A 13,012-nucleotide genomic window follows, 5' to 3' on the forward strand; every position below is an offset into this window, starting at 1 on the left:
AAATAACCGTCGTCAGGAGTCCTCTGATAAGTCACCATTTTTTGGTGCATATGGGTTCCATCCGCAGTTTGGGACTTTCTCGGGAGAGGGCTCTTCTGGTTTGCCTGATGAGGACAGATTCTCCTCGTCTTTGTCATCTATTTGGCAAAAGATTCAGGATAATCTAAAGAGCATGAGTGAGAGATATAAGCGTGTGGCGGATAAGAGACGTGTGCCTGGTCCGGACCTGAATGTTGGTGATCTGGTGTGGTTGTCTACCAAGAATATCAAATTGAAGGTTCCCTCCTGGAAGTTGGGTCCTAGGTTTATTGGGCCTTACAAGATCCTGTCTGTCATCAATCCTGTTGCCTACCGTCTTGATCTTCCTCAGACTTGGAAGATCCATAATGTTTTTCATAAGTACTTATTGAAACCTTATGTTCAACCTATTGTACCCTCGCCTTTGCCTCCTCCTCCGATTATGGTTGATGGAAATCTTGAATTTCAGGTCTCTAGGATTGTGGATTCTCGTCTTGTCCGCGGTTCCCTCCAGTACTTCGTTCATTGGGAGGGTTATGGTCCTGAGGAGAGGATGTGGGTCCCAGTGACGGACATTAAGGCCTCTCGTCTCATCAGGGCTTTCCATAGGTCCCATCCTGAGAAGGTGGGCCCTGAGTGTCCGGAGTCCACTCCTAGAGGGAGGGGTACTGTCACAGCCAGACAGCTGAGAAGCGCTCACAGGAGCTTCTCAGATCCTCCTCCTTGAATTTCTTTGTTTTGGTTTAGTTTCTCATCTCGTTAGTCTATCTCAGCTGTCATGCAGTTAGACTGATCGCTACCCTTTAAGTTCCTCCCCATAATGCAGTAGTGTGCGGCTGATACAACTTCCTGGAGTGTGTGTGCATGCTGTTCCCAGTTCCCTGTTCCCAGTCGTCATTCGTTTGCAAGATAAGTGCTGTTTATGTATTTATGATTTTGTCTTTTCTGGATCCAGGTGACCCTGACTCCCTCCGTGTCAGTGTAGGGAGCCGGTGGTCGTGTCCCTTCACTATTGTAGGGTCTTCAGGTAATAGATAGCCGAGGAACGTGGATATGCGGCCATCCACCTTTGGGGTGTTCGCATAGGCTGAGCAGTGAGGGAGAGCAGCAGGTCTATTGCAGGGGTCTTCCTTTGTTCTTTAGTTGTGGATCCAGAGAGACATTGTTTATATGGTATTGTCTTGTTTCCTGTACACCATCCGTGACAGTAGGTGTATGTGTGTCAAAGTCAACAATCAAGAGAAGACTTCACCAGAGTGAATACAGAGGGTTCACCACAAGATGTAAACCATTGGTAAGCCTCAAAAACAGGAAAGTCAGATTAGAGTTTGCCAAACGACATCTAAAAAAGCCTTCACAGTTCTGGAACAACATCGTATGGACAGAGGAGACCAAGATCAACTTGTACCAGAGTGATGGGAAGAGAAGATTATGGAGATGGAAAGGAACTGCTCATGATCCTAAGCATACCACCTCATCAGTGAAGCATGGTGGTGGTAGTGTCATGGCGTGGGCATGTATGGCTGCCAATGGAACTGCTTCTCTTGTATTTATTGATGATGTCACTGCTGACAAAAGCAGCAGGATGAATTCTGAAGTGTTTCGGGCAATATTATCTGCTCATATTCAGCCAAATGCTTCAGAACTCATTGGACGGCTCTTCACAGTGCAGATGGACAATGACCCAAAGCATACTGCAAAAGCAACCAAAGAGTTTTTTAAGGGAAAGAAGTGGAATGTTATGCAATGGGCAAGTCAATAACCTGACCTGAATCCGATTGAGCATGCATTTCACTTGCTGAAGACAAAACTGAAGGGAAAAAGCCCCAAGAACAAGCAGGAACTGAAGACAGTTGCAGTAGAGGCCTGGCAGAGCATCACCAGGGATGAAACCCAGCGTCTGGTGATGTCTATGCGTTCCAGATTTCAGGCTGTAATTGACTGCAAAGGATTTGCAACCAAGTATTAAAAAGTGAAAGTTTGATTTATGATTATTATTCAGTCCCATTACTTTTGGTCCCTTAACAAGTGGGAGGCACATATGCAAACTGTTGTAATTCCTGCACCGTTCACCTGATTTGGATGTAAATGCCCTCAAATTAAAGCTGTCAGTCTGCAGTTAAAGCACATCTTGTTCGTTTGATTTCAAATCCATTGTGGTGGTGTATAGAGCCAAAAATGTTAGATTTGTGTCGATGTCCCAATATTTATGGACCTGACTGTACTTTTATATTGTCTGAGGCCAACTAAAAGGGGTTGTCCAGCCTTTACTAAGTGATGGCCTATCCTCAGGACAGGCCATCACTAGCTGTTCGAGAGTAGCTGGTCACTGCAGCGCTGCTCCCACTGACGTCAATAGGAGCAGCTCTGTAGTACCAAGCTCTCTCCATTAGGGCTCATGCACACGGCCCTGTTTGGCGTTCCGCAAATTGCAGATCTGCAAAACACGGATACCGACTGATTGCATGTGAGCATTTTTTTTTTGCTCCTGCAGAAATGTCCTATCGTTGTCCGCAAAATGGGCAAGAATAGGACATGTTCTATTTTTTTGCGGGGCTGCAGAATGGATCCGCCTCTTTTCAGCCCCATTAAAATGAATGGGTCCACATCCGATCCGCAAAAAACGTGCATCGGATGTGGACCAAAACTACGGCTGCGTGCATGAGCCCGCGCTGTTTAGTTCCAGTGGCAACTTCCAGCTCCGTAGCTACCCTCAAACAACTGATTAGTAAGGGTGTAAGCAGGGGCGTAGCTATAGGTGGTGCAGAGGTAGCAGTCACTACCAGGCCCAGGAGCCGGAAAAGGCCCAAAGACCCTTGTGCCGCAAAAGAAGACACCGGTATTATAGAAAGTGCACGCTGGTCAAGTTATACTTCTGGCTGAAGCGAAGGGGTTAGGTTAAGAATTTAGTCCTCTGCCACAGGCAGCATAAAAGCAATGTGCTACCTGGCCCATGGGTAGGGAAGAGGGGCCCTAACTGAACTCTTGCACCAGGGCCCATGAGCCTTTAGCTACGCCGTTGGGTGCGAGGTGTTGGACCCCCTCCACGCTGAACAGCTTGTGACAGCCTATCATGAGCATAAGCTATCTCTTAATAAAAGCTGGACAACCCCTTTAAAACTTCCTATGGGCAGTAGATGCATTTTGATGCTTTGCCAATACAAAACTATTGTTGACAACCCATAACATAGTTGCTAACAGTCCTGAATTTGCCTAATTTTCAGAGACAATCCATACAAAAACAAGACATCACAGACCAAACATCGGCAAGGCTTATGTAAGCCCAAACCATAAGTGGACATTCCCAGGTAGGTTTGGCGACTACAAAGTCAGTTATAATGTCATACTAATGCAGTTCTTGTGAGCTGTTCAATGCTTAAAGGGGTTCCCCAGGCATAATGACATTTTAGCAATTGCTAGCAGCCTGCCTCACTAAGCTGAGGATTCATACTTACCTGTTCCCCACCGCTCCGGTCGTCCGCGCTGCCTCTGGTGTGTCCATGTTCCGGTCCTCGCAGTGTTTACATCTGGCACAGCATGGGCATTGTCACATGCTTCGCTGCAGCCAATGACTGGCTTCAGTGGGGTATTCTGGTAGCATAATTTTAAATAAAAATGGTATCAGAGAAAGCTAAAATAACAAACAGTGAGTACTCACCTTACTGATTACTGTTTGGAGGCTGCTCCAGTCCCCAATCCTCTCCACGTCATGTTCTCTGATGCAACATGCCACAAACGGTTTGGACTATCCGCTAAGCCAGTGTTTCCCAACCAGTGTGCCTCCAGCTGTTGCAAAACTACAACTCCCAGCATGCCCGGACAGCCTTTGGCTGTGCGGGCATGCTGGGAGTTGTAGTTTTGCAACAGCTGGAGGCACACTGGTTGGGAAACACTGCGCTAAGCCAATGGCTTAAAGGGCATCTGTCAGCAGTTTTGTACCTATGACACTGGCTGACCTGTTACCTGTGCGCACGGCAGCTGAAGACATCTGTGTTGGTCCCATGTTCATATGTGCCCGCATTGCTGAGAAAAATGATGTTTTAATATATGCAAATGAGCCTCTAGGAGCAACGGGGGCGTTGCCGTTACACCCACTCTCTCTGCAACTCTCCACTTTCATTGAGAGGCCAGGTCTGATGACCTTTTCACTGCCTGGTCCTGTCAATCAAAGTGCAGAGGGCGCTGCAGTTGCAGAGAGAGCAGAGCCTCCAGGTGTAATGACAACGCCCTAGAGGCTCATTTGCATATATTAAAACTATATTTTTCTCAGCAATGCGGGCACATATGAACATGGGACCATCACAGGTGACTTCAGCCGCCAAGTGCACATGTAACAGGTCAGCCAGTGTCATAGGCACAAAACTGCTGACAGATGCCTTTAAGGCCTCCATGCACACGACCGTTGTTTTATTCCGTGTCCGTTGTTCCGTTTTTCGTGATTTTCTGCGGACCCATTGACTTTCAATGGGTCCGTTGAAAACCTGGCTAATGCACCGTTTGTCATCCGCGTCCGTGATCCGTGGTTCCAGTCCGTCCAAAAAATATAACCTGTCCTATTTTTTTTCACGGAAAACGGTTGGCGGACCCATTCAAGTCAATGGGACCGTGAAAAAATGCGGATGCACACAAGATTGTCACCCGCGTCCGTTTTTTGTCCTATCATTTGCATGGCAAACTTGACTTAGACTTATTTATACTTTCTTTCATGTCTGGTGATCCTCCAAAAATAAAGGAAGACACACGGAAACAAAAACGGAAACGGATCACGGAACAACAGAACCCCATTTTGCGGAACGGAACACAACAACGGTCGTGGGCATGAGGCCTTAGAAAATGTGTAGCGTCTTGGACTTTCTGGGCGCAAATGAATAAAATCTAAGCCAGCTGTAGGCCAATTTTTTGGCCTAATTTATAATCAATGTATCAGGTTTAGGAAGCCCCACCAATACGCATGAGCGTCGGAAAATGCAAAAAAAATTGCAAATGGTTTGTACAAAAAAAACTGCTACTTTTGTATCCCAGGTAAGTGATGTACCGTATTGATAAGTCCCCCCACAGGTTGCGGATTTGGGGGCATCACAATAATGAGATGCAACAAACAAACCACATTGGCCATATATTACTGCTGCACGGCAACGTGTTCTCAGCGGATGCTTTGTTTCCTATCTGACAACTTACTACTTTTTCAACAAAGTAAATATTTTATACCGTTTAAAGAAGGCAAAATTAATTATGTAGCAAATTGTTTTGGAGACGCTTGAAAAATACATTTGCACATGCAGACAATGCTGTGATCTGTCTGCAGCCTGACACATTATTGTAATCGGTTTGCACAGCACATCAAGTGTTTTGCAGAAATGAAAATCAGAAAATCTGTTTGTTTGTATAAAAGTCTTGAGCAAAATATATTTAAGGCTCCGTTCACATCTGCGCCGTTTACAAAGGAAACCGAGATGACGCGGCGGATCCCTCTCTCAACAGATACCAAGCGTGCCTGATGGAGCCCCTGACTTATTATAATGGGGTCTGTGAGGTATCCACGGTTTTCCAAGAAAAAAAATATCCGTGGCGGAATGTGCGACAAAGTCACCTCCGACCCAGAGGTAAGGACAAACGGTTATTCTAAAGAACAAATGTTTCATAATAAAGGTTCTTGGACTCTTATCTAAATTTTAAAGGGGTTTCCAAGACCCTCTAAAAATATGTACAAGGTGGAACAGGGAGTGTTATGAACAGGGGCGGACTGGGAACTTAAAGTGGCAGGTCCAAATTGACAGAAGATGGGCCAACAGAAGTAGGCAGGGCCAACAGAAGTAGGCGGGGCCTGAAATACCGTATTGCAGCACAAAATACCGCCCCTGCAGAACCAAATATCACAGTGGTGGCGGTCAGGTGCATGAGTACATGAGGCTTCTAAATTAATGTTGAGAGCATCAGATCTTTATGTACCCGTCCAGCAGCCATGACGAGGGCTCGAGCAGCCCCCTGGGCATCTGCCTACCAGGAAATTTCCATGTAGGGTCTATGGTCAGTCAGCCCCTTAGCTCACCTATCTGAATCCTTGCCATTCCAGCACTCTGCTGGGATTGTAGCTTCATGGATTCCACTGGCCTCAATGGAATCAACGGCAGGTAAACAAAAGGCAACCCGTTTATACCGTTCGCTACCAGCGCCGTACATGTACGACGCTGAAGCGATCTTTAAACATGGCGCCCGTTTTTGAGTGCAGCAGGCAACATAGCTAACGGGTCTCTGCTGTTTCAAACAGCAGAGGCCGGTGGCTAATGATCGCGACCGGCAATAATGCCGATCGTGGTCATTACAGCCTTTAGATGCCGTGATCAAGTGTCATGACGGCATCTAAAGGGTCAAAAACCCATGAGCGTGCGCTTCCAGGTTAATAGTGGCATCCCTGTGTAGCAATCGGGATGCTGGTAATGAATTCTAAAAGGCTGGGTCCCTCTGGAGAGACCCAGCATATTAAAGGTGCAGTTCCTATGTTGGCCAGCAAGTGGCAGGCCAACATAGGAAATCAGCAATTAATTTAACATTATACAAATAATCTATAAGAAACAAAGTACTGAACATTGTAGCCTCCTACAGTGGCTACACAAACCTTAAAAAAAATGTAAAAAAATATATAAAAAATGTAAAAAAAATATAAAAATGTAAATCCCCCTTTCCTTAAAATAAAAAAATAAATACATAAATAATAAAAAAATCTAAACATCATAGGCATCACTGCGTCTGAAAATGCCAGTACTATTAAAATATAAAAATATTAAATTGCGTTGTTTTTTTTTAAATTCCACCCCATTTGGATTTTTTTTTTCCTGCTTCCAATTCATTGTATGCTATATTAAATGGTGGCATTAGAAAATACAACTTGTCCCACAAAAAACAAGCCCTCATATGGATATGTGAACAAAAAAATAAAAATGTTATGGCTCCAGGAAGAAAGGGAAGAAAAATGAAAATGCAAAAACAAAAAAAAAACTCTGGTAACCTAAGGGTTAAAGGGGTTTTCCAAGTTAAATTGAAAGTTTTCCAGCAGAAGTAAATGTACAAAAATAACAAAGAAAGTCTTCCTCACATCCACCCCAGGCCAAGGAGTAATAACGGCAGCAGGGCACATAACAGAATATTTTACACTAAACCACGTCCCTAACTCCTCCTTAAATGCACAATCTCGCCCAGTCCTCTTTGTGCCCCCACACATTGGTTATGCCTCCTTAGTGCCCCCACACAGTAGTTGTGCCCAGGGGCGTAACTAGAAGTGACTGGGCCCCACAGAAAATATTTGTAAGGGCCCCCCCACCAGCGCGCTTCACACCTCCCTCCTCCTGTGTAATACCCACTCCTTTGGCACAGTGTAGAGGTATACTGTATATTGTGGGGCACAGTGTAGCGGTATACTGTATATTGTGGGGCACAGTGTAGCGGTATACTGTATATTGTGTGGCACAGTGTAGGCTATATGTGTATAACATAAACATATTTAATATAAAAACTTACAGTTACTTGGCTTGGCCCTTGGGGATCTCGGACGCCACTTCAACACTTTGGCCGGGGGCTCGGCGGAGCTGATGTTGTGCTTTATCCTAATGAGAAAGATTTCATAATAAGGATTTGGAGAAGGGACAGAGGGATAGCAGAGCAGGGAGAGGCTGGTGCTGCTACTAGGGGGGTCATACCATGGGGGAGTAATAAAGCCCACCATAATGCCCCCCCAGTAGAAATAATTTTCCTTATAATGTGACAGTGCAAAAATACCCCCTTGTAATGCCCCCAGTTGAGCTAATGTCCCCATAGTGCCCCCATAATGTCCCAGTATAAAATACCCCTATATAGTGCCCCCAGTAAATTCCCCCATAGTGCTCCTCTCCCCCCTTCCTGCTAGTGCCCCCCATAATGTACCAGTATAAAATGCCCCATATATAGTGCTCCAGTAGATGCCCCCCTCCCACATGCCAGTATCAAGTGCCTCTCTCCCCCCCCCATGTCCCAGTATCATAGTGCCATCTCCCCCCCCCCAAAAAAAAAATGTCAGTATCAAGTGCCTCTCTCCCCCCCCATGTGCCAGTATCAGGTGCCTACCCCTCTCCCCCCCCCCCCATGTGCCAGTATCAGGTGCCTCTCCCCCCCCCCCCATGTGCCAGTATCAGGTGCCAACCCCCCTCCCCCCCATGTGCCAGTATCAGGTGCCAACCCCCCCCATGTGCCAGTATCAGGTGCCAACCCCCCTCCCCCCATGTGCCAGTATCAAGTGCCTCCTGCTCCCCCCATGGCAGTAACAGTCGGGTATTAAAAAAATAAACACTTCTACTTACCTCCATGTCAACGATGCGATGCAGCCTCCTTCTGTGTCCCGCCCTGTATGTCCATATATGGAGTCAGTGCTTGTATTTCAGAAAAGTTTCTGCTGGTATTCGAACCCATGACCTTCTATATCAGAGGCAAAGCACTTAACCACACAGCCATAAGAGCAGCCTTGCCAATGACTGAAAAAATATGAGACTTCTACTGTTATAGCTGGCTAAGTGTACATCTATACACATGACAGCACTGCTATATCTCTATATGACAGCTGTCCCAGCACACTCAGCTCTGCTTTATATCTCTATATATGATAGCTGCCCCAGCACACCCAGCTCTGCTACATCTAATACACATGACAGCTGCACCAGCACACTCAGCTCTACTATATCTCTATATATGACAGCTGCCCCAGCACACCCAGCTCTGCTACATCTATATATCTCTAAGTATTGCTATACAGTAGATAGATATATACAGATATAGCAAAGCTGAGTGTGCTGGGGCAGATGTCATGTGTATAGATGTAGCAGAGCTGGGTGTGTTTGGGCAGCTGTCATGTGTATAGATGTAGCAGAGCTGGGTTTGCTGGGGCAGCTGTCATATATAGAGATATAGTAGAGCTGAGTGTGCTGGTGCAGCTGTCATGTGTATTAGATGTAGCAGAGCTGGGTGTGCTGGGGCAGCTATCATATATAGAGATATAGCAGTGCTGGGTGTGTTGGGGCAGCCGTCATGTGTATAGATGTACACTTAGCCAGCTACAACAGTAGAAGTCTCATATTTTTTTAGTCAGTGGCAATGCAGCCCACATGGCTGTGTGGGTAAATGCTTTGCCTCTGATACATGAAGGTTGTGGGTTCGAATCCCAGACACATCAGGGAGACTTCAGGAGACAGTAAGATTAAGATCACATTAGCGAGGGGGCCTGGTCCGCCGCTGCTGCTGTGAAGGGGCCCTGAACAACCAAGAATCGATCATATTTAACTAACTTGAAAATAAACTGTCACACACGCTGCCGGGGCCCCCGAAGCAGCTGCTTCCCCGGTAGTTATGCACTGTAGATAAAGTGACGTGACACTCTCGTCCAGGCTGTGTGGTGCTAAGGTTGTGGGTTCCCAGCCCTCAACAGTAGAAAATTAGAAACTTCAGCACTTCACTTAGTATGGTGATATCATAGTAGATTTTTTTTATTTTTTTTATTATGCAAGGCAACTCAAAGTGAAAGTGTGACGTTTCAGTCAATTCTGAACTTTTTAAAACACTATAATGAGACAAGATTACAAAATATTATAAAGCATTACAAAATAAACATAGATCAGTAGATATGGATTGTGGGGTTTCGCTCTCGTAGATAGGGTAAGCAGACGCAGTACAGAGGCTAAATACAAGTTCTTAACTCAAACTTCAGTGTTTATTCACACTTGCGGCAGTTGCACAAAACAACACGTCACTTTGCAGTCTTTGGTGTTAATTCACACACAAATGGAAAGTTCATATTGCACAAGTCACCTTGCTGGCAGTTCTGCCTCCGGTAGTCCACAGCAGGCTTTAGGGGGCCTGTTCCCCCTGCACATGGGTCTCAGCCCTCCAGTCCGACACAAAACCTCAGATCCCAACACAGAGACTCAGCTGCTGAGCCCAGCTGCCTATTTAAGGACAGCCAGGTGCTGCCAAAATCCGGACCGGCACTTAAACTCCGGCCTGGCATTTGACCTCACCTGGCTGGAAACCAGCCCATCTGCACATGTTAGGAGGAAAATACCTGCCTTGCCAGACTAAACTCCTCTCTGTGTGACATACCCCCCCCCCCCTTTGTTCAACCCTGAGGGGGTGAACACACGTCAGACAGTGTATCCGGCATCCACGTTTCCCTGTGACCGACCTGCCCTGTGTTCCACCAAAAACGCTAAGTTTTGTAAGGACAGAAAACAATGGGTGACCCGGGCATTTCTGTCCTTGGTCTGGCTCATCCACTTGAGAGGGGAGTGGACAGTCACCAGGCGGAACTGTCTCCCCAGCAAATAATAGCGGAGAGACTCGAGTGCCCACTTGATGGACAGGCACTCTCTCTCCACTATACTGTACCTGGTCTCGGCTGGGGTGAGCTTACGGCTGAGGAAGACAACGGGATGCTCCTCCCCATTGACTTCCTGAGACAGTACAGGACCGAGTCCTACTTCGGAGGCATCGGTCTGTACTATAAAATCCCTTTTGAAGTCAGGCGTCACCAAAACTGGGGACCCACACAGGGCCGACCTAAAAGCGGAGAAAGCCTCTTCCGCCCGATCATTCAAGCGAACCATCACTGACTTGTGTCCCTTCAAGAGTCCTGTCAATGGCGCGGCCACCGTAGCAAAGTGGGGAACAAACCTCATGTAATAGCCCACCATTCCCAGGAATGACTTTACTTGCCTAGTGGTGACAGGTCAGGGCCAATTTCTTATCGCCTCTATTTTGTTTACTTGGGGTTTGATGACTCCACGCCTAATGACATACCTCAGGTACTTAGTCTCCTCTAACCCTATCACACATTTTTTCGGGTTAGTCTAGCCTTCCGAAGGGAGTCCATTACAGCCTGCACTTTGGGTAGGTGACTTTCCAAGTCGGTACTGTGGATGACGATATCGTCCAAGCAAGCCTAAGCAAACCGACGATGTGGACGAAGGACAATGTCCATAAATCGCTGAAAAGTGGCGGGGGCGCCATGCAGACCAAAGGGTAACACCTTATAGTGATACAGCCCCTCAGGTGTGACGAAGGGAGTTTTCTCTTTGGCAGCCTCCGTTAAGGGCACCTGCCAGTACCCTTTCATGAGGTCCAAAACAGAAAAGTACCGTGCTTGTCCTAACTTCTCGACTAGCTCATCCACCCGGGGCATGGGATACGCACCGAACTTAGAAATATTGTTTAGTTTTTGAAAGTCGTTACAAAACTGCAACGTCCCGTCCGGCTTGGGTATCAATACTATAGGACTGGCCCACTCCACTCACTTTTTGACCGCTCAATGACGTCTAGCTGCAACATTAGCTGCACCTCCTCCGAGATAGCTTGTCGCCGAGCCTCGGGTACCCGGTATGGTTTTAACCGGACTTTTGCCTCAGTGACAATGTCATGCTGGATTATGGAAATGCGTCCAGGGAGGTCCGAGAACACATCCGTGTTCTGACTAACGAACTCCCTGGCCTCCTAAGTCTGTTTAGAGGAGAGGCTGTCAGCATTTTTTACTGTGGCAGCCGCCTCTCTTGCATCAGAGGAGCCGGAACCTCTTCTCCTAGAAAACCCGGCTGCAGGCTGTCTTGAGTACAGGTTTCCCTATCTTTCTATGGTTTCAGTAAATTCACATGGTAAACCTGCTCCAGCTTTCGCCGCCCTGGCTGGTGTACCTTGTAGTTTACATCTACAATTTTCTAGAGTACCTCGTAGGGACCCTGCCACCTAGCCAGGAACTTACTGTCCACGGTCGGCACCAGAACCAAAACCCGATCACCTGGGTTAAAGATCCGGACCCGAGCCTGCCGATTATATACCCGACTCTGAGCTCACTGAGCGGCCTCCATATGCTCCCTAACAAGAGGCAACACTGTCTCTATCCGATCTAACCTATCTGCTACATATGGTGTATACTTAACTAAGACTAAATACATGAATGCAAAAAAAAATTAAATCAATGAAAGCATACTTACCTACAAATGTGATAATACTGGGCCATTTTGTGTTGCTTCACGTATTCCTTTATCCTAGGAGCATACCCTATTGACTGCCAATGCATTGTTTATTCTTTAGTTTTTCTATTACGTACTACTATCTACTAGGGATTGTGTATACCTGATATTTGGACTTTACCTATATCCATGCATATGCCAGATACCTGACTGTACACATCCATGTATCTCCATATCTACTGATCTATGTTTATTCTGTAATACTTTATAATATTTTGTAATCTTGTCTCATTATAGTGTTTGAAAAAGAACAGAATTGACCGAAATGTGACACTTTCACTTTCAGTTGCCTTGCATAAGAAAAATAAAAAATATACTATGATATCACCATACTCATTGGAGTGCAGTAGAATGCCCTGTTAGTGCCCCACACAGTACTCATGCCCCTTAGTGCCCACACACAGTAGTTATACCTCCTTAGTTAGTGCCCACACACAGTAGTTATACCTCCTTAGTGCCCCACACAGTAGTTATGCCCCTCAGTGCCCTTACACAGTAGTTATGCCCCCTTAGTGCCTCTACACAGCGGTTATGCTTCCTTAGTGCCCCCACACAGTACAATGCCCTGTTAATGCCCCCATACAGCATTATTGGCCCTTTATTGCCCCACAGAGTAGAATACTCATGCCGAGTGGCAACTAAAAAGCAGTTTAAAAAATGTGTCACTTTGTGGGCTGCCATATCGCTGTTATATGGCACCATGTTACATGGTTATTATGGGTACAATAAGACCCTTCCTTGTAATGACCTACAGTGCAAAAAAAAAAAAAAAGATATATAGATAGATAGATATAAAACAAAGCCCTTGGCAACCAATCAGATACAAGGTTTGATTGTGCCAGGTCTAGTTTTAAAACGAAAGCAGAAACCTGATTGGTTGCTGCTGCCAGCTCAATGTCCTACTCATTCCCCCATTCCACAGTCCCAGATTTTCCATTTCAATGACGCAGCCA

The sequence above is a fragment of the Bufo bufo genome, chromosome 7 (genome assembly GCF_905171765.1).
Source record: "Bufo bufo chromosome 7, aBufBuf1.1, whole genome shotgun sequence".
In the NCBI taxonomy this organism is placed as follows: domain Eukaryota; kingdom Metazoa; phylum Chordata; class Amphibia; order Anura; family Bufonidae; genus Bufo; species Bufo bufo.